Raw genomic sequence first — 26103 nt, 5'->3', positions numbered from 1 at the left:
CACTGGTGGCCCCAGAAACGTCTTAAAAATAAATTTATTCAGTGTATTTTATAGATTAATTTTACTACTTTTCGTCATAAAATTTATTTACTTTTTTTATTCTTCAAGCATTAAACACCCCAGCATTTTACTGGATGACATTTACGTAGGAGCTCCGCCGAACCGCCTTCTGATGACCTCACCCTCCGTGCCCAGTGACTAACTACACTTCTGTTGACAGCAGATGCTCCATAGACTTTGCACAAGTGTTTGTTAATATTCCCCACAGTTTCTTTCTCTGCAGTGAGACATTCAATGACGGCTCGTTGCTTGTAACGTATATCACCTACAGACGCCCTTTTGAAATCGTCCTACAGCTACGCTATCTGTCGGAAGTGTCGGAAACTTGGCGCGCTCACTCAGGAGACTTCAAATAATACATACGTAACGTTTCACATTCTTAGCATTGTTTTCGGCTGAGAAAAAAGAATGTGGTGCACTACTTTCTAGGCAACAATTCTGTACAGGTATACACCAGAAGATGCAACTTAAAGTTGTGAAACGGGTTGTGTGACTCTCTCTAATCGACTTAAATAAATACAGCTGTTGCGGACTATTATACTTTTTATTTATTTTCGTGTTTTTAAAAATTTTTACGTCTGTATGTAAACCACTGTGTAGCTGTGGCTGCCCTGACTTGAAAATTATCTTCACGTGAGAGGTCTAGAAGTTTACTGTAGGTCCCTACGTAAAGCTATGCTCCCGTAAGCATCGCAGTTGTAAGTTCAGACTAATTACAGCTCCCGCGTCCGGCCATCCTGATTTAGGTTTTCCGTGATTTCCCTAAATCACTCCAGACAAATGCCGGGATGGTTCCTCTGAAAGGGCACGGCCGACTTCCTTCCCCATCCTTCCCTAATCCGATGAGACCGATGACCACGCTGTCTGGTCTCCTTCCCCAAACCAACCAACCAACTAATTACAGCGCCCACAGAGGCGCTTAAAAGATTACTCTTCCCGCGCACCCTATGCCAGTGAAACGAGAAGAAAGCTTAACTAGTGCTACAATGGGAAGAACTCTGTGCCGCACTCTGCACAGTGGTTTGTGGTGTGCAGAATAGAGCCTGTATACGTAGGGTCTCTCGCCTGTGTAAAACGGCCCGTACCTTGTGTCGCGTTCGCGCTGCCGGAGCAAGCGACACGGAGAACTGGGTTCCCCACCGCCGGCAGCGCTCATTCCGCATTCTGCCACCCGCGGCGCTGTGTACACGTCGCGCAGTGGCTTGTTTTGCGAGCTCCTCCAGACAGCCCCGGGCCGCACAGAACCTCCGCACGAGCGTTCTTGTCTGCCCGCCGCGACCGATACGCCCCCCCGCCGTGTTCTGCGCGGCAGCTCTCGCTATTAATGTCATTATTAGTGGCGCTGCCTGGCACCCCCATTTTTTGTTATGCAAATTGCGGCTCGTATATCAGCAGGTGCGGCGTCTCACGCCTCCCACGGAGCATTCTCCCCTGCTCGCAGGTAGGCTGCAGCCCATCACTTACAGGAAGCGACGGGGGCCGGCGCTAGGGTGTAACTTGCCACTGGGGCAGCGAGACTTGCTATGCCGTGATTTACACGAATTGTCCGCCGGAGCGCTACGTACGGCAATAAACTGACCTTCTCTAAGGGCTACTGTTTCCCAACATACAGATCGCAAAGCATATCGTGCAATTGACTGTAACATAAAATAAATCGTCAGGGTCTCGGAGCAACTGAATCCATCACTGTAGAAACCACTTAAGTCTGGAATTTTCACAACAAGTGTCATGGCGTTAATGGGCTTGTCGGAGTCCAAGTTTGCAGAGGGTACGCTAGTCATGGGTCTCGTAACGAAAATAAAGTATAAATTATACGGTGTTAGCCGCGCGGTGTAGCCGCGCGGTCTTAGACGTCTTTTAACGGTCCGCGTGGCTCCCCCCGTCGGAGGTTCGAATACTCCTTCGGGCATGAGTGTGTGTCGCCCTTAGCGGCAGTTAGTTTAAGATAGATTAAATAGTATGTAAGCTTATGGACCCATGACCTCAGCAGTTTGGTCCCATAAGACCTTACCACAAATTTCCACCACATACGTTTTTGTGCTGGAAGTCAGATCTGGAAACTGGAGAGATCTGTAGAGACTGAATAAGAGTCCCTAACAGTTCCTTCCACTAACCTGTCGTCTCTTAAAGTTGTGCCCCCAGGGCAGAAGACACTTCTTCAGTCGTGGAATCTTCTTCGGCGGAGGCTGCTATGTTGTCATCTCAAACTTGGTCGTATTCTTTCTTTTGCCCTCTGTATCTACAGAGGGCAAGATTTGTAGTACAGACAAAGATGGTAAGAGACACCTCTCATTAATGTATCCTGATTGCTTATATTTTAAAATATCACTTTTTGCACTCTCTTTTACAACACTCGACATAGCTCTCTTAATAGTACGGTAACATTTCTGACAACTTCCGATATAGAGTACGACATGTGCGTCCGAAAAAGTGATGCATGTTTGGCGCTGAAGAACACCCGAAACAAAATTGCGTGACCGGACCTTCAGGAAGCCCGAAACAGAGTGACTAGCGCAGCCGAATAACTTCGTCTCCCAGGGGCGCCAAAGCGACCCGAAAGTGTCCGAAGCACTTCGCTGGTAATATCATTACACTTATCAGCTGAGTGGTAGCGTCTTCTTGTCGCAACGTTTCGATGAGTACATACCCATCATACCCATCATTGGAATAAGCCGAGAAAGACTGCAATCGTATATATCATCACTCCTATGTTTCTCAAAACTAGTGAAATGTAATAAACAAAAACGGTAGACTCATAGGGTAACCATGAGAGGCTGTCATACTGAAAACTGGGCGAACGTATATAAGTAAGAAGAGGAGTTAGGCGTTTTGGCGCCTAACACCCGAATGTGCAGACCAATCAGAAGCAAGTTCAGAACAATTTGCTGACTCGTCAACGGTAATGCTGCTTGTAACTCAGTCCACTTTCGTACCATGTGCTACTTCACGTGTATCTAGCTACAACAAGGCGAGCTTTTACCAAGATAAAATACTCGCGGCCCCAGCCAGGAATATCACAACACACTTACAGTGTTTTTTTTAATTTTTACCTTCACGTAATTGTTTTGTTTATCTCACTTACTCTTGTAAATTTTTGGTATATCGCGTTATATGACATCTCTTTTATGTGAAGCGTTTTAGTGAAAATGTTGATAAAAGCGTGTGCTTTGTAGTACTTCCAGTTCTTATTTTTCATCTGCTGTTCCATCTATGTTGATTAATCACTGAAGTGCCAAAGACACTGGTACAGGCATTCGTATTCAAATACAGAGAAATGTAAACATGTAGAATACAGCACTGCGGCTGGCAACGCCTATACCACATAGCAAGTGTCTGGCGCAGTTGTTACATTGGTTACTGCTGCTACAATGACAGGTTATCAAGATTTAAGTGAGTTTGAATGTGGTGTTATAATCGGCGCTCGATCGATGGGACACAGCATCCCTGTGGTGGCAATGTAGTGGGGATTTTCCCGTACGACTGTTTCACGAGCGTACCGAATATCGTGAATCCGATAAAACATAAAATCTCCGACACCGCTGCGACCGGCAAAAGATCCTTCAATAATGGGACCAACGACAACTGAAGAGAATCGCTCAACGTGACAGAAGTGAAATCCTTCCGCAGATTGATGCAGATTTCAATGCTGTGCCATCAACAACTATAAGCGTGCGAACAATTCAACGAAACATCATCGATATGGGCTTTCGGAGCCGAAGGCCCACTCGTGTACCCTTGATGACTGTACGACACAAAGCTTTACGCCTTTCCTGGGCCCGTCAAGACCGCCAGTGGACATATTGACTGGCAGGACAAGCCTCGTTTGAAATTCTATCGAGCGGATGGACGTGCATGGGTATGGAGACGACCTCATGAATCCATGGACCCTGCATGTCAGCAGGGGGCTGTTCAAGCTGACGGAGGCTGTGTAACGGCGTGGAGCGTGTGCTGTTGGAGTGATGTGACACCCTCATAGATACGACTCTGACAGGTGGTACGTAAGTAAGCATCCTGTCTGAAGACCTACATCCATTCATATCCATTGTGCATTCTGACGGACTTGGGAAATTTCGCCGGCCGCGGTGGTCTCGCGGTTCTAGGCGCGCAGTCCGGAACCGTGCGACTGCTATGGTCGCAGGTTCGAATCCTGCCTCGGGCATGGATGTGTGTGATGTCCTTAGGTTAGTTAGGTTTAAGTAGTTCTAAGTTCTAGGGGACTAATGACCACAGCAGTTGAGTCCCATAGTGCTCAGAGCCATTTGAACCATTTGGGAAATTTCAGCAGGACAATGCGAAACACCAGGCGCCCAGAATTGCTACAGAGTGGCTACAGGAGCACTCTTCTGAATTTAAACACTTTCGTTTGCCACCTAACTTCCCAGACATGAACATTACTGAGCTTATCTGGGATGTCTTGCAACGTTCTGTTGAGAAGAGGTCTACAGCCACTCGTACTCTTACAGATTTATGGATAAGCCGGCAGGATTCATGGTGTCAGTTCCTCTAGCACTTCTTCAGACATTAGTCGAGTCTATGCCGCGTCGTGAAAAGGCACTTCGGCGTGCTCTCGGGGGCCCTTCACGGTATTAGGCAGTGTACCATTTTCTTTGGCTCATCAGTGTAAAATACCTACCTTTTGTAAGTGGTATTGATTTCGTCATTCAAGTCTTATTCATTTATTGCGGAGCCAACTTAGATTTTCCGTTTTTAGAAACTGCTATAGAAACCTTGTACTGAAGCCGATGTTCTGAATACCTAAAGGTTTTGAAATATTCAGGTGTGTGTGAATTAGTAGAGGACCAAAATGCTTAGGTTATCGGTTCCTAGGCTTACCCAGTGAGACCCCAGCTTTACCCGCAGTACAGGACAGGTAGTTTAAATTATGGAAAGGAACCCAAAATAAGGAGCAGTCAGTTACACTCAAACATACATCTTTATTATTTGATCAAACATTACAAGAGCCCAATTTTTTTTTAATCCACACGTTTAATCTTTGGGACTTAATCACTGGCTGAAAGCCACTTTAATTTAAGAACGGCTGAAGGCCAATAACTTAAAACGCAAGCATAATCAGAAATTTAAAAGGCAAGCCTTATCTTTCAACAGTTCTTTATATAGGCTGAAGGCCCAAAGAATCTGAGATTTTCAGAGCAAACAATTTGAATTCAAGATCGCCTGAAAGCCCAACACTTAAGGCTAAACAACATTATTTTTTTCTTAAAGAAACAAGGCCTTACGTAAAACAGTTCTTAACTATGTAAAATGCAACCAAAACAGAAATTTAAAAGGCAAAACCATACGTTAAAACATTCTTCAGTTAGGTATGAAAGCACAAAGAATCAGACATTTCAAGAGGAAACAAGTTAAATTCTAATCGGCTGAAGGCCTTACACTTTAAACTCCATAACATTATTAAAAAAAAAGTACCAAAGGCAGTTCTTTAATTTAGGCTGAAGGCCTTAAGAGCAAACAACTCAAACTCAAAAAAGGGCTGAAGGCCCAACACTTAAAATTCAACAAGATTAATTTTTTTTAAATGCCAGTTAAGGCTGGAGGCCTAAAGAGCAAAGCAACTCAAACTGAAAATCGGCTGACAGCACAACACTTAAATATCAAAAACACTAAAACCTTTAAAATACCAAAGGTCATACAGGACAGAGTTCTTTAAATTAGGCTGATGGCCTAAAGAATCTTACGTCTTAGAGGCAAAACAATATTAATTTTTAAAAAAATCGTCTAGAAGCCATACAAGTACAACGAACAAGAAGAAAAAAAGAAAAGGCAGTACACCCAAGGGCGCTCAGAAGTTCCGAGCGTCGGTCTGGAATTCAAACACTAACGCTCGCTTAGGTGAGACAGGCAGTCGGCCCAACCATTGTCGATCTGATCACAATCCAACCGACCGACAGTCAACGGACCCACCGACAAGATAACTTCCACTTCACCCGACCAGGGCACAACAGGGAGTTCAACGGAACAACGTAGAAGATATTGGCGCCCCCAACCAATCATACATGGAGCTGTCAAACTATACACCGTGCTGCACAGCAACAACACGATTAGGAAACTACACTGCCTGAAATTTACGTCAACGGCCAGGGCAGGTAACCGGAACGTTAACGGCTACAAGGCAGAAGATTCCGCTGGTGCATTTCAATTCAAATAACCACATACAGTGAAACTCCACCGGAGGGTGGCTAGAATTTTCCAACTTGAAAACCACGTTGTTGCTCGCGGGAATATCCCAACAGCCGACAAGGAACTCCAAACGACACAATATGAACAGCCTTCACTTGCTGGTAGATTAATCAAAACTCAACTTTCGTGTCCAGAGTCAGTGAACCACGGACCTCGCAGCAATGGGAACAGCCCCACACACTCCCACGCCGCGTAAAGACCGAGAGGGACGCCGGCCATACTACGTCCCACGGAGAATTCCTCGCTGATCCATGCCAACCGACCGACTGGTCGCACACAGCCCAGCTGGAAACTATGAGTGCCAGGTCAAAGATAGTCCAAGTTGCGAATATCGATACACACTGCTGCTGCCACCCGCGGAAGGAGAGGATAACAGATTAATAGCGATAACCGTGGGAGACTAAACACAGAATCGCAACGAAGGTTTAATCCAGCGCATAGCAAGAGCCATCCACGGCTCACACGGTACTTACACTAACAAACTAACTTATGCTAAGAACAATAGACACATCCATGTCCGAGGGAGAATTCGAACCTGCAGCGGGAGGGGCTAAAAGTTTTCATGTGTGAGACTTGTGTATATGAAAAAGAGGGATTGTGATCTCACTTTTCAAATGACATATAGTTTTGGTCATTTACCCGTAAAATTTAGAGAAACGAACTGACGTGTTTTCTAAAGTCACAAATTCCTTGAGACGACAGCGCGACGTGCTACATGTTAATTTTGTGCAAACACTGAGGTGGACGCAATGTCGAGAAATTGGACATCTGACTGTGGTGCACTGAAAGGCAGCTTCGGTGGCGATTTTCAGAAGCACAAAATTTGTTAACCTATCAGGGGACCTTTAAATTATAATCTAGTTTTCTATTGCATTCTGTATTTATACATTCGTTTTGCAGTAGTTACACTTTGAATATAGTCTGTTGTTGACCCATGAATAGACACCTAGGCGTAGTAGCTGTTGTAAGATTACGTTGACTTCACTTACCCTCAGTTCGCATTTCATGATGATAGAAAACAAGGGAGATTTTTTCTAGACCAATTTCGGCTGAAAAATGTAGTACTTTTTGTTTTACGTAGCAGAACATTCGAACTTTTTAGCACCTGTAGTTTCATGAAGTTTCTACTGGCTGAGCGCTATACATAGCGAGTGTGACGGAGGTGCGTTCCAGGCAGAAAGCTGTCAGTGAGGTTCTTTTGGTGGAAAAGCAGATCGTCGCAGATATTCATAGGTGCTTGCAGAATGTCTACGAAGAGCAGTGAACAAAAGCGCTGTGAGTCGCTGGGCGAGGCGTCTATCATCATTGCAACAACATCGCACAAACTTGTCCTATCTCCTGCGTGCCGCGCGGCTCCACACACACGTGACCGAGCAAACTGAAGAAATAACTTCAGTGTATTTGTCGCCACAAAAATTCAGACGAACCTCTCCTTCCCCATGAGAACAAAGGGCCTCCCACAAGTCTGCGCACTCCAGAGGGGCTTACAAAATTTCATTCGACTGATTTTCCTTATTCGTCATTGAGCCCGGATCTCGCACCTTCTGACTTCCATCTGTTTGGGCCAATGAAGGATGTAATCTGTGGGAAGCAATACGTGGATGATGCAGAGATTACTGAGCAGCAAAATGTTGAATGCGATTTTGACCAGTATAGTGGTACCATGCGGGCAACCAGGTCTTTCCATTAAGGCTGCATGAGATCGTCACAATGGTTGGAGATTATGCTTAATATCTGTAGCCAAAAAAGTGAGACAGTAATATGGAGTATTGGAAGCCTGAATAAAACCTACCTACTTTCATAGCACAAATGTGTTGCATTATTTATTGAAAGCCCCTCGTATATTTGATTGATTGAGGTGACTGTGATCAAAGATGTTGAAGCTATGTGCGTAGCAATGACGGATTCAGACACATGGCGTATGTAAACTGCGTCTCATTTTTCACAGGAGTATTTGTCGAAGTGTATAAACGGAAGTTTGTAATAAATTTAAGTCTGAAGTCTCTTAACACACCCAGCTTGCCACTGAACAATTATCCGACCGTGACTGCGGACTGTCTCCAAGCTGCCGCACTGAGCGAGTGGTTCTGTGACAACACGCTAGACTCTATTCCAGAGGACGGCTTTTTAAATTCACCTCCCGTCGCCCTTTGAAAAGGACTTACTCAATGTCTTTCCGCATCTTTCCCGAAACTGATGTTACACGACACCTCTTAATAATCTCATGCTTGAAGGCACGTTGAACCATAATCTTACTCTTCCTGCAATTGTCCTGATTTAGGTTTTCTGTGACTTCATTAGTCACTTAATACAAACGAGGGGATGATTGCTTTGGAAAGGACTCAGTCAATATCCTTCCTTATCTTTCCCAACGTTGAAGCTGAGCTACACCTCTAACAGTCTCATCCACGAATCCACGTTAAACCGTAATCTTAGCTTCCAGCAACTGTTGTAAATGGAATAAACCGACTGAATCCGCCAGCATATCAGCGATCAAGACCGTGGAGGGACATTACAACCAGTACATTAACCCGAACCACGTCGTAGTCAGGTCATGCATGCAACGCTTCGGATATGTTTCCATACAAGCCTCTTCTGATCCCTTTAGTTACGAACGAAGTCTGCTGTCTGCATCGGTCCGTACTAAGGACACACTTTCACTATAGACACATGTGCTACGGACCAGAATCAGACAGCACATTTCAAAGACAAGACACATGCAATACAAAACCTTGCGTATAATTACTGGGTCGATAGTGTCAACCCCAACCAACGTATTACAGGTTAAAACGAATGATATGCCATTACAGTTGCGACGAATATTAATCTGCGGGAAATTCCTCTTGCGGCTCTATTTCGACTAAAAAATTCGGGAATTAATAGCCTAATGTGTGTGCAGAAGATATTCGATAAATAAGCAACTTCCACCCAACCGTGCTAAATACGAGAGCTGTCCAGAAAGTAAGTTACGATTGATCGCGAAATGAAAATCACAGTGAAAATCAGAAATGTTTCGTTTGTAGCAGTTAGCTACACCTTTCAGCTACTTTTCTACGTAGTCGCCGTTCTGACTCAGACATTCGTCGTAGCGTTCTACCAACTTTCCAATACCCGCATCATAGAAGGCAGCCGCCAGTGCTTTCCGCCAATTCTCTACGCTGGCCTAAAGCTCGTTGTCTGTGCCAAAATGTCTTCATAGCCAGCGGTTCGTTTGAGCAGAGATGAAACTCAGTGGGAGACAATTACGGGCTGTATTGTGAGTAACCAAACATTTCCAATTGAAACGATGCAGGAACATCTTCATTGCCCCTTCAGAATGAGGCTGAGAATTGTCTTGAAGAAGAAACCGCACGACAGTTATGTAATGTGGGTTGCCTAGCTTCAGGTAAAAATTATCTCCAGGCCCTCGTACTTGGCGGGAGACACTATTTTCTATAACATCTTTACGCGCTCACTAAGAGCTCAGGAATGAAAAGAGCGACATAATTCTACCTAGAGTCATACTAGAGACACTTCCCAACACATCTTTGCAAAGCTTTATCGGATTTTCATAGTCGTTTCCATTTCGCGACCGATCGTAACTTACTTTCTGGACAGGCCTCGTATATTGTGATACAGGCATTAAAGCACAAGATGCTGAAAAGTCCTCTACTATCACAATATATCAGTCCTTACGCTGCCAGGACTAGTATAACATTTCAAAACCAGGATCCTACTAACCCAACGGTAATGGAATTCCTGTCGTACGTGGAGTATACAGATGAGTCTAAGTCTAGTGTCGGCGCTGTTGGTATATATAGAGTGCACTGAAGCAAAGGACAAGGCCTATACAAGCTGGATTCACACTCAGCTATTACGACGGCCGAGGTGATTATCATTCTGGAAGACCTGCTACTCCCACAAGCGACCGCAGCGGACAAATACAGTCATCAGATCTGTTCGCATGCCTGTCCTACATCTGAATAAAAACCAACAAATTAGTTGTACCAGCCCAACAGTGGTTGTAGGGTGTCGGAAGCAGAGGGACTATCGTAACATCGTAATGATATGGATGAAAAGCCATTCCAAGTTGCCTGAAAATGAACTAGTCCTAGCACTGCAATCCTCGTTTCACGGAGTTGTTACATATGATAAACGCCCTCTCATAAATATGATACCCATGCTCAGAAAGAGGTTGTCATCGGACTGGCCAAAGAAATGGTCGAGGACATCTAAAATCAAAGGTTGCGACTGCGAATTAGTTCGTCCCACGATCCATGAGTGGCATCCTATAGCAAGATACAAACATCGCGGAGCTTCACAACACTATCGTCTCGACCTAAGCACCTACCCTCTCTGTGTTTGCGAAGAGGAAGAAGATCCGAACCAAATATTCCTGCAGCATCATCGAATCCATATCAGCTGAACTTCTTTGCAAGTAGTCTTCTGGTTCTACGCCGATAGTCTCCAAACCTTTTTAGCATCCAAAGATATAGCAATGTACAAAATCCTATACGAGTTCGTCAATAGTGCCGACATCCTGATATAGACCCCTATGATGCTAATCCAATGCTGTTGGTACTCAGAACGCCAGGGAAAGACTAAAGCACAATTGGTTGACTATATTCACACGGGCTACTCAGCAAGATGTGGAACGCTCAGGCTGTAACTGTAATGTCACTATGTATCTGGCTGTAAAACCCAAACGTGATTCTTGTAAATTGCTCTGTCTAGATGGTACTTTTAGACCTGCACAAATAATGAAGTCTCTCTACGCAGCTTCTGAAGCAGTTCTTACAGGGCACAGAAAAGAAAATTTTATTTTGATTCAGATACATACTCATTAATGTGAATTGACCTGGGAATACCCCAGATTTATATCAATGGTGATTTATTATATCATATAGTGTTACCAGTAGGACTTTTATAGCATACTACCTCTTTGTATCCAGGTTCATTGCATTATTACGTAATTTCGTGTGTTGCAGGATACAAGGGGCAAAAACTGGTACAAGGGGAAAAATGGAGATTTTTGCTATAAACGAACTTCACTCTGAATCTATTTTCTCGTCTATTCTGCGTTTTCGTAAATTGTGTTACTTAAGCAGTATTTCAATGAAGTTCTTTATTAAATTAGTATTTCAATGACGTTCTATATTAAATTATATTCATTTACATAAATTACAATTTCGCATTTTGTATGTTTCTAACACAAAAATTTCAGATTGGTTTTTCATTTTCCATTAAGTTGAAATGGAAAATGTATACACTGAAGAGCCAAAGAGACTGGTACACCTGCCTAATATCGTCTCGGCCCACAGCAGAGCGTCAACACTATGTGGCGTGGACTCTCCAGCTCGAACAGTTCCCTGTTGACATACATGGTCCACTTATTCATAAGGTCGTCACCATACCCATACACATCCATCCGTGCGATACAATTTCAAACGAGAACCGTTCGACCAATCAACATGTTTCCAGTCATCAACAGTGTAATGGCGGTGTTGACGGGCCCAGGTGAGGCGTAAAGCTTTGCGTCATGCGGTTATCAGGGGTACACGTTGGGCCTTCGGCTCCGAAAGCCCATATCGATGACGTTTCGTTGAATGGTTCGGACGCTGACACTTGTTGATGGCCCAGTATTGAAATCTGCAGCAATTTGCGTAAGGGTTGCACTTCTGTCAGGTTGAACGATTCTCTTCAGTCGTCGTTAGTCCCGTTCTTGCAGGATCTTTTTGAGACCACAACGATGTCGGAGTTTTGATGTTTTGCCGGATTCCTGATATTCTCGGTACACCCGTGAAATGGTGGTACGGGAAAACTTCCATTACATCGCCACCTCTGAGATTCTGTGGCCCATCGCTCGTGCGCCGCCTATAACCTACATTCAGAGTCACTTAAATCTTGAGAACATGCCATTGTAGCAGCAGTAACCGATCTGACAACTGCGCCAGACACTTGTTGTCTCAAATAGGCATGGCGACAGCAGCGCCGTATTCTACTTGTTTACGTGACTCTGTATTTGAATACTCATGCCTATACCAGTTTCTTTGGCGCTTCAGAGTATTATTTCAATATAAGACTTCCAGGATTATTTAAGTAGGTTCTTCTCAAGTACTGCATTTTTGAGTTGTGTCACTGTTCTCGCCGGGATGCGATATGTGTACATAGTGAGCCGTGGCGGAACTGGCGCCAGTAGTATCTCTGACATGAGTATAATTGATTTCCTAGTGCAGGGGTTTGTCGTTGGGCTTTGGCCGGCTCGGGATATAAGGGAGTGCCGACCGCGAGTAGGGAGTGGAGGAGAACCCTGTGAGAACAGGACGCGGCTGAGCGCGAATCGGTGTTTGGCGGGCGGACAGAAGTGAAGACTGCGTGCCCGAGGCCGGGTGCCGGTTGTCACGCCGTTGTACTGGAGTCGCCGGGAGTTGGCCAGTGCTGTGCATTCTCCGGCAACCTCATGAGCTGTGGATCTGCCCGCTTTCTTGGAGGGACACGCTGTTATGGTCTTGCTAAGTGATGGTGTGGCATCTTCGCAAAATCGCCCCAGCATCAATACACCCAGTTAAGTACGCTAATTACTAAGAGCGCTTAGTTAACTGAGATTGTGATCACTCTTGATACAGTAAGACGTTGCACGACGTGTGATGTTATGTTTGTTCCATTTCATTTGGGGCCTCCTACTAAGCGTATGCTTTACTTCCGCGTAATATTGATGTATTTGCAGAAGTGTGTTATTGAGTTCTAGTGAATGTCGCTTCTCGTGAGCCAGTTCATTTCCCAGTCGTAGAGTTTGTTTATCAAGTACTGTTTCAGTTAAAGAAAGCACTTCAGAGTCAAACTGGTTGTTGTTTAGCCTTGATTTAATAGAGTTCATTTACTGGTCAATCTTAAATGTTAAGCTTAAGAACGGTCGGAGGAACGCAATGGCAAACCACCTCCACTAGGACCTTGACTAGTACGGCCGTGCGGGTCTCCCGCATTGTTCCCCTACGCTCTGTCAAGGAGAATGGGACTTCATTTTCATAAAGGTTATGAAAGGTTTTTCTGCCTTCCGTTGTCGGGTGTGGTCTGTGTTTCAGTGAGCTGAGGCTGCGGGCAACCGAAACGCAGGGCTTCACTTTATATTACAAGTCTGGCTTACGGGTGGTGGACTTCGCCTGAGCTCGTGAGTTCCTCTTCGGTAGCGTTTGCTTGGTTCGCATTTTAGTGGCCTACTCGACGTGGGGTTGCAAATGAAGCCACGTCTTGGTTCGAAGGTAAGTATTACTTCTCTCAATCGGTTCCAACGTTCGTGTTTAAACTGCTGCCTTACAAGCCTGTACTTTGCTTCTGTTGTTACACACTTATCATTGTGCAAAGTTGTAACTTTCTATCCCCTAAAAGCCTAGCTTACAAGTCAAATGGCATTTGAATGCTTTCCGGGTTGCTCTGTAAGATTGACGAAGTCATATATATGTTTTAAGTATTCGTGTTAAAGTTGAGGCGCCGGCCGCTGTGGCCAAGTGGTTCTAGGCGCTTCAGTCCGGAACCACGCGGCTGTTGCGGTAGCAGGCTCGAATCCTGCCTCGGGCATGGATGTGTGTGATGTCCTTAGGTTAGCTAGGCTTAAGTAGTTCTAAGTCTAGGGGACTGATGACCTCAGATGTTAAGTCCCATAGTGCTGAGAGACATTTGAACCATTTAAAGTTGAGGCTGTGTGTCAAATGTTATTTAAGATGTAATGCAAGGTTTTAATCCAAAGGGTTTTAAATAATGTGTCTTAACTAGTATTGATTGTTAAAGTTATGGTTAAATTCATCCTCAGTGCTTTCTGCCAATCTTGGTGGGAAATCGCGGGCTACATGTAATGTTAACTGTTCAAATGTGTGTTAAATCTTATGGGACTTAACTGCTAAGGATAACAGTCCCTAAGCTTACACACTACATAAACTAAATTTTCCTAAGAACAAACACACACGCCCGAGGGAGGACTCGAACCTCCGCCGTGACCAGCCGTACAGCCCATGACTGCAGCGCCTAAGACCGCTCGGCTAATCCCGCGAGGCTGTAATGTTAACTGAAAGGGTCTTACGTATTGTGTCTTAACTAGAGTTGTTTGTTAAAGTTATTTATTAACTTGCTCATGATTTACGTAATGAATGTCTCTTAAATAATCTTGCGCGAGTGGCGCTTGTCAAATTTTAAGTGAGATTGTTTTGGTAAACTAATAAACCCATTGGAAGTGAATTGTTCACTTCATTGAGCCCTTCCACCAACTTTAGATTTAAAGGTTAAACAAAACAGCTGTTAAGTAGGCCGTACCACACATTATCACGGGAAATAGAGAGGTGTCACTATTTTCTTCAACCTGTCCGTCCTCGGAAGAAGAGAAGGAACAGCTAGACGGTGTTTGCATAAATTCGCCATTTGGAGGGGAAGAGCTGCGGCAGCGTGCAAAACAAGCATCAGCGCGCTGCTGATGCAGTCGGGCAGCGAGGTGGGCGGCCACGCGTGAATAACACCGAGTGTCGCGCACTGAGTGGGGTTCGCCACTTGTTATTCGGGGCAGCCCGCGAGGTCGGGACGCCCTCCCCCCCCCCCCCCCCCCCCTCACCAGCACGGTATTTACGGCGTCCCGGAGAGAGCCACTCCCAGCGGCAGCGCGCCTCACTGCCACAATGGGACAGCCGGCGCGTCTATTAGCATGCGAGTGGGGACGAGCACCGTCTTACTTACATCGTGCACCAGCTAACGAGGGGATAACTCGCCGCCTCCCGTTCCTCCAGCACCGTGCTGTGTATGTAGCTCGGCGGTGAGCTGCGGTGGACTATCTTCCCCGGAAGTTATTCCGTCACTGCGACTGGCGTTTCCATGATTAAGAATGTTTCTGTCTTAATTTTGTAGCTGGCACTGCCATCTGTCTTCGGAAACAAGAGGAATGTAAGACGAAGAAGAAAGTGCTTAGATTAAAAAGGATGTAAGATTGGAATGCAATCTCAACTACTGTTCAATACAAACATGAAGGAAGTAATGAAAACAAAAGAAAGATTCATGAATAACGCTGTGATTCATAGAGACTGGCAACGGCCTTGCCGCAGTAGATACACAGGTTCCCGTGAGATCACCGAAGTTAAGCGCTGTTGGGCGTGGCCGGCATTTGGATGGGTGATCATCTAACCGCCATGCGCTGTTGCTATTTTTCGGGGTGCACTCAGCCTCGTGATGCCAATTGAGGAGCTACTCGACCGAATAGTAGCGGCTCCGGTCAAAGAAAACCATCTTAACGACCGAGAGAGCGGTGTGCTGACCACATGCCCCTCCTATCCGCATTCTCAACTGAGGATGACAAGGCGGTCGGATGGTCCCGATGGGCCACTTGTGGCCTGAAGACGGAGTGCTTTTTTTTTTTTATAGAGACTGGATAGACAATGTAACAAACTACAAGGTCTTAAAAACAATTTCGGAAAGCTGCAGACAATCTTACTGGTGGGCTAACCACGGCTGTGACTATTCATCTAATATCCGCTTCAAGTGTATTTGGCCTTTATTACTTTACCACTACCGGTTTCCTGACGCTAAAAGCCACATCTTCAGTTGACATATTATTAGAGCGGAAAAGCTTGGAATCTTTTTTCCCAACATTCGTTGTCTGCCAAAACAGAACATCGCTAAAAGGCGGTACGCCATAGATTAAATACTGCCAGATTCCAACTATTCGAAAATGTAGGCGTTCTTTATGTATTTAGACTTCCTGAATTCGAAAATGATACTCGAAATACAACGTGCACAGTTTTTGCACAAATCGCATACATTTCCAGCAATAGTAATGTACACGAAAACACCAAATGAAGCTCAGAAGTGGCACATCCTCTCCTAGGTTTAATATTTTCATCCCTAGCAGCGCACAGCGAGCAAATGGCGTTGCCTGTCCGTCACCATGTTGTGTTTATGGAAAGAGGAACAAGTTAGGGCTAGCGTGCTATGTGTACCCGAGGCTGTGAACACTCTCCAGTTTTTGTTATTTTGCGGTGAACTTTTGTAGTCAAAAGGCAGAAGAAACATTCCGCATTTCGTGAGAAAGGTCTACCACGTCTATTTCGGAGAGAACATGTGCTCCACATGTCGTGTGTCCCGTATGATTTACGACTGTGGGCGGCAGGGAAGAAGAAGTAGTTTCGATTTAACATCCCTATGGTCTGGCAGTAGAAACAGAACTAAACCGACGCCTGTTACTTCTGCTCTGGTAAGATTTCTTGCTTTCAAAAATAAATAAATAAATAAAAGATTATTGAGTGTCCGAACGACATTCGCTCAGCAATTCGCCCTGTTCCACATGGTCAGGATGTATCGATACCATAGCCTCCTCAGTCATTAGCTACGGGCGACAATGATGACAGAGAAAATACCGTGCAGGAGACGGACGATGCTGACTTCGAAGTAGGCGTTGACGAGGGTCCTCTTCTCCCCACTCAGCTAGATCTAAATGATTTAATCCGTGATCTGGTACTGACAAAGGATAAGTCATAGCTCCTATTTTCGAGACTGCACATGTCCATCATATTTTAGAAGTTCCGCAACCTGTCAAATACTAAACAGAAAGAGGGCATATTCACTAGCCCCGTTATTCGGAAACTAATGCTGGATGAAGATTTCCAGAATGAGATGAACGACGTGGAGAAAAAAGTCTCGACTGCGTATAAGGATGTGGCTGAAAAATTCATTGAAAACAATCGTAGCACAGAGTGCATCGACACAGTTGAGAATATGCTGACGAAATTCAAAATATTGGGATGTTCAATGAGTTTGAAGTTACACTTTTTTTTCTAAGTTCGCATCTTGACTTTTCTCCTGCAAACTTACAGTGAGGAACAGAGAAAGACTCCATAGGATAACAAGGACGGGGAACGACAATACCAAAGAACTTAGCATGTTCGGATGATGGGTGGCTACTGCGGGAGGCTTCACCTGAGCACACTGAAATACCCAGTAAGAGAACACGGAATGAACAAGAACATTTCATTTTTTGTACCACATTTTCTGCAGGCATCTGTTCACTGTGTGCATATCTTAGTATTTTTTTACTTATATTCTACTTCAGCATGTTTCGTGTGCCGTATAAACGTACTACTTCAGTATGTAATATCAGTATTGGCAAAATCCTGGGTTGGTGTCAAAATTGTGGGTGATGTGATGTTTTAAGTACTACTTTATAATTTATGAGGCATAAATACATAAAGAACACCTTCATTTGCGAAAAGTGTTTTCTCACTGACGCACTGCGATATTAGTAATAAGATTTCAGTTTGACGTTTGTGTCATAACGTGTTGAAAGGAATGCACAGATTAATGACCAGAAAATATGGACTGAGAGTAAACTTATGAAAGGGAGAAGTAATGACGAACAGCGGGCATGAGGTCATCAATAAATTGTACTTAACAATTAGTGATCACTAAGTAGAAGAAGGGAAGGAATTGTGTTATCGTGGAAGAAAAATTACTCATGGCTGTCGAAGAAAGGTGGGTTTGAGAAACAGACTAGCTCAGAGAGAATGGAATTTGTTTTACAAAAGAAGTCTACCACTACTTAACCTAGACACTAATACGAGGAAGAAATTCATGAGAATTTATCTGAAATACTGCATCATGGAATCTGGGGAAAACCTGAAAAACTGTGGTGCTACAGGACGTTAAAATAGGTGATAGAAACTGGAGGATAATAGGACACATGTTAAGACATCAGGAAATAACTTCCATGGTATTTGAGAGAGCTGTGTAGTGTAAAATTGTAGGTGACGATAGAGACTGAAGTATGCTATATCCAACAAATAATTGAGATCGTTGAGTACAAGTATTGCTCTGAGTACAGAATAGGAAGTCATGGTGAGCCGCATCAAACGATCAGAATACTGATGACCAAAAAAATCTGTGGATTGTGAAACATTTACACCGTCTGTTATTGTATTTCTACGATTTGTGTATCCTGTAGATACTGAGGCGGAGCAAAGGAAGGGACCAAACAGTTTGCCTAAATGAGCGTGGAAAACCACCTGAAAATCACTTGTTGACTGACTGTTATATCCTGAAATGAGGTCAGCGCAAGAGAGGAATTCGTGGCTCACCGCATCAAAACAGCTAGCAGACTGAAAGTAAACTTCTCTGCGATGCACATCGCTTCTTTTGCGCTGATACTGCAGTTTGATGAACATCTCCGAAGCATTCTTGAACCTATTATACGAATCCGTGATAAAAGACGTGTCTCTCCTTTGGATCTTTTCTACGTCCTTTGTTAACCGTACCTGGCAAGGATCCCTGATTGACTGGAAATACTCTAGCCACTTCTTTCGATGATGAATTGCAGTTCTTCTGGATTCTCACATCTCAGTTTGGAACATGCTTTGTCTACGACTTGTTTTATATAGTCACACCTCTTTGTTGCCGTTATTATTTCAATTCTTAAAATTGACGAAGATACTTATGGTCATTGTTTGTACTACTTAAAACAATGTAAAACACAAATGGAAATAACTCTCAGTTTCACACTATGTCTCAATTCATGAAACTTGGAAACATCTGCAGCACTTCGTTACCTAAATGGGAGCAGCTGCCCTCCTCTCTTAAAAAAGACATAACATAAATATAGAAACTATTAGCTTATTGCTAATTGGAGGATTGAATGGGTGCCGCATAACGAATTCGTTCACGTGAAATAATTAATTACTTATTTTTGGAGTATCAAAGAGTAATTGGCCAATTACAAGTAATAACTGTAAATATCACCACAAGTAGTTATCTCACTACACTGTCACCTTTCGTCTCGCAACATCGATGATGATACATTTAAGTCAACAGCTATGTTTCAAATAGATGCAGGATCGCTGCAACTAAAATCTTGGTCACAGAAAAACAACACCAGTAGTGGACGTTAGACAAATAGATGAAGACTTCCAGGATGAGATTTTCACTCTGCAGCGGAGAGTGCGCTGATATGAAACTTCCTTGTCTGTTCCAGAAGCTTTATAAAGTTTGCATGAGGATTAAGGCTAATTACTTCGTATCTGACATTTTCTATACGTGGTTTAGTGTTTGTATCTTTCACTTGGCACTCGACTTGTCTCCATTACTGTTACTCAAAATTTATTCAAAAAATTGTTCCTGCCTATGTGAAAGTAAGTATCTCCTGTCTTGGCTTGCGCGGACGAGGAGGACACTTTCAGCGTACGCAGAGTTGTCCTCAAACGGAAAGTTGATTCGAACACATAAGAGTATTGCAAATGCACTATTTGTGGAATTTGATGTACGCCTTGCCTTATACAAATTTCTAAACTGACTTCCATTTATGGGGAAACCTGAAAGTTATATTGTAGATCGGGGTTTAAATTTGCAACCTTCGCTGTCTTCAATAATTTACAATCGTGAAAGGAACTGTCAGTAAAAAATACAGGGTGAACTTAATAAAACCACCAAACGGCAGAGACAGATTCCTGATGGGAAATAGAGGAAAGAACGTCATATGAACATGTGCCTGGAAATGGGCGGTGGTAGCACAACAACAAATGGTTCAAATGGCTCTGAGCACTATGGGACTCAACTGCTGTGGTCATAAGTCCCCTAGAACTTAGAACTACTTAAACCGAACTAACCTAAGGACATCACACACATCCATGCCCGAGGCAGGATTCGAACCTGCGACCGTAGCGGTCGTGCGGTTCCAGACTGCAGCGCCTTTAACCGCTCGGCCACTCAGGCCGGCAGCACAACAACAAAACATCACGGAAAACAGTACAGAGCTGCATCGCATCCACGTAGCTACTTATGTTGAAAATGGCTTTCATCGGATGCAGTGCACGCTTTCACACGTCGTATCATGGGTTTCCGCACTCTTTCGAACTTTCCGGCCACTCTCCGATAGCGACACACGAATCGTGAACAATCTGTTGAAGAGTAAGCGCATCACGAACTCGTTTAGCAAACACAACGCTTTTCAGATGCCCCCAGAGGTAAAAATCTGGTGATCAGGCAGGCTATGCTACTGGACTTCCGCGTCCTATCCAACGTCCGTGAAAGATGTTGTTGAGGTGCTGGCGAACTGTAATGCGAAAGTGGGGTGCTGCTCCGTCATACACAAACTACATAACCTGTAGTAATGGTAAAGGTGAATTCTAAAGTAGCCCAGGCAGAGTATTCCGCAGTAAATCCTGGTACGTTCCTCCGTCGAACCAAGAATCCCTGTCCACAAATCGATGCTTAACCGATAGTGAAAAGGTGCCTGAACAATTCGCCATCGGTTGTCTGTAGCGTACAGATGACGATTATGCAGATAGCTAATGCCAGTACTAGTAAAAGCTGCTTCAAAAATGGTTCAAATGGCTCTGAGCACTATGGGACTTAACATCTGAGGTCATCAGCCCCCTGGATCTTAGAACTACTTCAACCTAACTAACCTAAGGACATCACAAACATCCATGCCCGAGGCAGGATTCGAACCTGCGACCGTACCGGTCGAGCGATTCCAGACTAAAGTGCCTAGAACCACTCGGCCACAACGGCCGGCAAAGGCTTCTTCGTCGGTAAAAAGGACTGGTGACGGAAGTGCCATAGTTGTGATGGTCTGGTGCGAAAACCAGAGACAAAATCCTTCCTGTAGAGGGAACTCCGCTGGTGAAAATCCTTGAACTTATTGCAGGAGATAGGGGTAGTAGCGGTTGTCATCCCAGGTTACACGTAATCGTACTTTGGCCAACACAATGTCGACGGGCTACTTTCCTGGAGCTTGTGTTAAGTTTCGTCTGAATATTATGTAGAACCCTATCCGCCAGATCTGGCGTACGAACAGTGCGCCGCCTTGCTCCATGTTCTGATACGCAGACGCCCAAAAGGGGCTTGAAATGTTGTGTCATGTGGTAGATGTGTGAGAGGGTAATTTTTTTAGTGCACCCGTGCAGCCTCCCATCTGCTCCCATCTCCTTGGCCGTTCGCAAAAACCCTCTCGGCTTGTTCCCGACATGAATGCCGAAAAATTCTGCTGCAAGGAACACACGACAAGCGATTAGAATAACTTTCATTCATCAGCGCCATCTACATTGGCAACGATGAATTTCCAGAAACAAGTTCATAGCGCCTTTTTTCCTTCATTTCCACTCAGTGGAATTTGTCGGTTTCATTAATGTTTCCTCTCTATAAACCTCAAGTCCGACAGGACATGGAACTGAGGATTCTCTGGTTAGCAGTCTGACACGTACAAGGGAACCTCCCCATCGCACCCTCCTCAGATTTAGTTATAAGTTGGCACAGTGGATAGGCCTTGAAAAACTGAACACAGATCAAGGGAGAAAACAGGAAGAAGTTGTTCGGAACTATGAAAAAAATAAGTAAAATATACAAACTGAGTAGTCCGTGCGCAAGATAGGCAACATCAAGGATAGTGTGAGCTCAGGAGCGCCGTGGTCCCGTGGTTAGCGTGAGCATCTGTGGAACGAGAGGTCCTTGGTTCAAGTCTTCCCTCGAGTAAAAGGTTTACTTTCTTTGTTTTTGAAAAGTTATGATCCATCCGTTCGTTCATTGACGTCTCTGTTCATCGTAATAAGTTTAGTGTCTGTGTTTTGCGACCGCACCGCAAAACCGTGCGATTAGTAGACGAAAGGACGTGCCTCTTCAGTGGGAACCGAAAACATTTGATCGCAGGGTCATAGATCAACCGATTCCTCCACAAGAAAACACGTCTGATATATTCTATACGACACTGGTGACGGCATGTGCGTCACATGACAGGAATATGTTGTCGACCCACCTAACTTGTACACTTGGCAAATGGGCAAAAAGATTCTTCTTGTAGATGTGATAATCACTCCCAAAAAAGTGATGAAAGCATAAGAGTTTGTTACATAAACTGCAACAAATGAATGCAACAGTTTCACAGTCGCACAGTTTTCCTGTGCTCTGTCAGATAATAATTGTCTGAAAATAAAGAATTAAACATTTCACGCGAAAGAAGACTTGAACCAAGGACCTCTCGTTATGCAGCTGCTGCAGCTGCTCACGCTAACCATGGGACCATGGCGCTCCTAAGCTCACATGCCCTCGATCTTGCTCATCTTGCGCATGGACTACTCAGTTTGTATATTTTGCTTATTTTTTTCGTAGTTCCTCACAACTTCTTCCTGTTTTCTCGATTGATCTGTGTTCAGTTTCTCAAGGCCTATCGAGTGTGGCAACTTGTAACTAAATCTGAGGGGAGTGCGATGGGGAGCTTCCCTCGTCAGCAAAAATCCCTGGTTACTTGTTATGATATAGTTCGGTCTCATTTTTCTAAATTCTGGGCTACCATAACAAATTTCGCAATTGAAGTGGAAACCAGCAGTTGCGTGACATTTTCCAGAGGAATACGTTTTGTCAACATGATACACTGTGCAGGATCCCCTATTTAGCGGGAGCTCTTCTGTGTACTTCCATAACGGCGCTTTTCATCACCTGCTTTTTCCACTCCACTCTTTATGTTCCGTAGCACTGTTCGTTTTCGTGCTTTGCTGTTTCCCGGCAGAACACACCTGATTTGCGTCCTTCACAATATGTAGCGATATCTGGAATAAAATTCTTGTCGAGGTCACCCATGCAAAGTTAGCAACGCTCGTTAACACATTTCAGACGCGCTTCACAGACGCGGTGTTCTCGTTAACTGCTCATTTGTACTGAAAGGTAGCGTGTATTTTAGATCCAACAGACACGCGACAAACTATACTGGTGCCAAAGAGTTCGACGCAAAACTATGTTGCGCATGAGAGCGTATGCTGCAAAATGAAAACCTGGCATTTACCAAAAATCAGGTCACAATTGGTGGTGTGGGGTATTCCGGAAAGAAATATGATCAAAGGGAGCCTTAGGTATCTATGTTACAGTATGAGCAATGTGTTCTGGGCACCTGTCCGCAGCACTTTTTCTAAGCATACCCTGCCACAGTGACGGGAAGGAAACAGAAGAAATTTCTACATTGTGATGATTCGTTTACGTCCGTTATTAGCCTGTGGTACAGTATGTAACTAGTTCCTTGACTTATCATCACACAGTCTTTGGTCAAGTAATGCAGATGTAACTTAAAGACAGAGAGGAGGCGTGCGACCACAGTTAATAATAATCAAAAATTCTGTATTCAGGCTGACTGGCCGGCAATGGTTAACATCATATATCAGGCAAGGAATGTCTAAAGATCACACGACGCGTTTCGTAACTCATCCATCAGCAAATATCCAGGAGCGATTTCTTAGGGCGTTCCAACTTCTATGTGAAACAAAGATTCGCAGACTGCGAATATTTGTTCAAAAGTTTGAACGGTGTAATGGAATGACCACACTGTATTTTTGTGAAAGAAGGTGTTCTGGAGAATAAATAAAATAAAAATTCCAGTTTTGCAACCAAGAGTGTTTGTTCTTTCATAGTGTCACCACTAGTTTCTCTATCACACCACCATGAATTGGAAAATGTTCTACAATGGATTTTTGTTCGAATTTTCGTAACAAAACAAAGAGTGAGAAATGGGAAAACTGGATATCAAGTTGTCCAACGTGAGCGGTAGTTTTGAAAAATTATTTAATTGCTTGAAAGTAATCAACGTTGTTACGAAAAATTTAATTCGTTGTTTGATGGAAAATAATAAGAGAATAAAAATCGATCATTAACAATTATTTCATGCTTCCTGAAAAAACCTGAAAATAAAAATAATTGAGACAAAAATGGTCAAACGTTTGTGAAATGATTGTTTAACAGTCAGAAATAAAGTACGTAATTATATTTTTCTGGAGACATACCGAGTCTCAACTTCATCATCAATAATGGTAGAATCTCATGTATGCTTAAGTATGTCTCGAGGAAAACATATTACGTTAGATAATAGATCACCTTTGCCTGAGGTACAGGTAGAATTTCCTCGTTACATACGAAACTATTTCACTATCGGGAGGCCTCAGCAATACTGCCTATTTAAGAAGGGGAAAATTAACAAGGGCTGTGATATGAACTGAAGTATGTGTTAGGAACGGCATTCCACAAGAGTATTACGAGCAGCACTGTTATCCATGGTGCCAGGGTTGTATAGTGGAAAGCACATCTGCCTAGTAAACAGGAGAATCGGGTACAAGCCGTGGCCATGTCATGGATTTTAATACATTACTTCAGCTTATATCCTTATCGAAAATATAATATAGATTGTAGAAATACTGGCGTGCCTTTGAATGATGACGGAGATCATTTACAGCTGATCGATAATTTAAAGTTCATTATTTAAATTAAAATCTTGAAATTTAAAAGGGAGCTAGAAGATATTGGTCCTGTGGAATTTCACACAATGGTCTTCGTATATAACGTACGAGTATATCAGCCACTGTACATGATATCGAGCACCAATCCATGGTGAGTTAAACTTTTCTTTGTTTTATTTCTTACTTTTGGATAGTTTGTATTTCTGCGGTATTGGTTTAATAGATTCTATGGTTCGGTATTGCCGCTGGTGGCAATGTGGGTTCCACAGAGCCCGTCTATTTGTCTAAAAACTGCTTCTGAATACGATCTTTATGCTGGTTTAATGATACGATATTTCCGATTACAAAAACTGCAGTAAGAATTAGGCACTAATTGTTTTATAGAACGAACGTCCTGTACTTTTAGTTGTAAAAATCTGTGATCCTGATTCGGACCCAAAGTATGTGGAAAAACTGGTGGCGACTGTGGGTCCGTGGCGTGAGCTCGGTTAGTACAGGTTTTAGGGCACTTCCATGGTAAGAATGTGTTCCTGGATGATACTCGATCTGAAAAACTGTTTTGTCTTATTTGTTCAATTGGGAAATTACCAGTAACGTAGTCTCCTCCATAGGCTGGTCTCGGAGTTAACTGGTTCGAATCAGGGTGTGGAGGAAATTTTTCGTCATCAGTATCCGTCTGGGTGGGAAGGAGAAGTGGGCATAAAGTTTCTGATGACCAGACTTTCCATCGTTAACTTGGATTAAATTCCAAACCTTTTCGCCAAGTCTCATCCAGCGAGGCATTGTGATACTGTTGATTGTGAGAAGTCCGACTACAGCCGGCTGCGGTGGCCGAGTGGTTCTAGGCGCTTCAGTCCGGAACCGCGCGACTGCTACGGTCGCAGGCTCGAATCCTGCCTTGGGCATGGATGTGTGTGATGTCCTTAGGTTAGTTAGGTTTAAGTAGTTCTAAGTTCTAGGGGGCTGATGACCTCAGACGTTAAGTCCCATAATGCTCAGAGCCGTTTGAACCAATTCGTCCAAATGCCGACAACCCTCATCGGAGCTTTTCGTGAGAAGAGAGCTATTTGTCAACATCGGGTTTCATCGTCTCCCTCACATATCTCGTCGCTATACAACACAAACGTAACACCATTAGAGATACGTGCGCTCCTCACACACACCGCGGATAATGGGTTCGATGTACGTCTGTAGAGTTTGAAATTTGTATCTTCAGTGTCATGGTCGTCCAGCTTTTCTAATAGTAATTATTGCGTCTACTAATTAGGCTTTGAACCTACCCTTCGGAGTCTCATGGCCAATGATATCTGAAAACTCTTTCTTTACCAGTAACTGTTTACGTGGACTTTGTTTACGTCTAAGTAGACGGATTTTCAAAACTCGGGATGTCGGAGACCCTAGGCCTCCACGAGCCTCGGTCGACTGTGACTCACGGGGTACTCCTTCATAGGTGGACTGCAGATAAAGTTCATAACAAGAGGAGCGCTGAGTAAGTAAAGTGAAACTTTTTCTCTCGGTCAGTATCACTTGTTGTAGAACTGTGTGGCATATTCTCGATTCAGCTTCTGTAGTTTAATGAAGTTCCGGTAAGTGGCGGCGGTCACGTAGGCTTCAAAATGGCGTCTGTAGCGAGGCG

General features: G+C 43.9%; 1 protein-coding gene and 1 non-coding gene across 2 annotated transcripts in view; both read right to left on the bottom strand.

The window, feature by feature from the left end:
* Nucleotides 1-26103, bottom strand: part of LOC126482161 (nephrin-like) — a 668749-nt gene that overhangs the window by 560903 nt on the left and 81743 nt on the right. The gene's annotated exons all lie outside the window — the stretch shown is intronic.
* Trnap-ugg (transfer RNA proline (anticodon UGG)) lies at nucleotides 19882-19965 on the bottom strand. The gene has a single exon. It is a non-coding gene; the product is annotated as a tRNA-Pro (tRNA).

This window comes from Schistocerca serialis, chromosome 5, assembly GCF_023864345.2.
Source record: "Schistocerca serialis cubense isolate TAMUIC-IGC-003099 chromosome 5, iqSchSeri2.2, whole genome shotgun sequence".
Taxonomy (NCBI): domain Eukaryota; kingdom Metazoa; phylum Arthropoda; class Insecta; order Orthoptera; family Acrididae; genus Schistocerca; species Schistocerca serialis.
The sequence above is the reverse complement of the archived record's forward strand: the minus strand, read 5'-3'. Positions and strand labels throughout refer to the sequence as shown.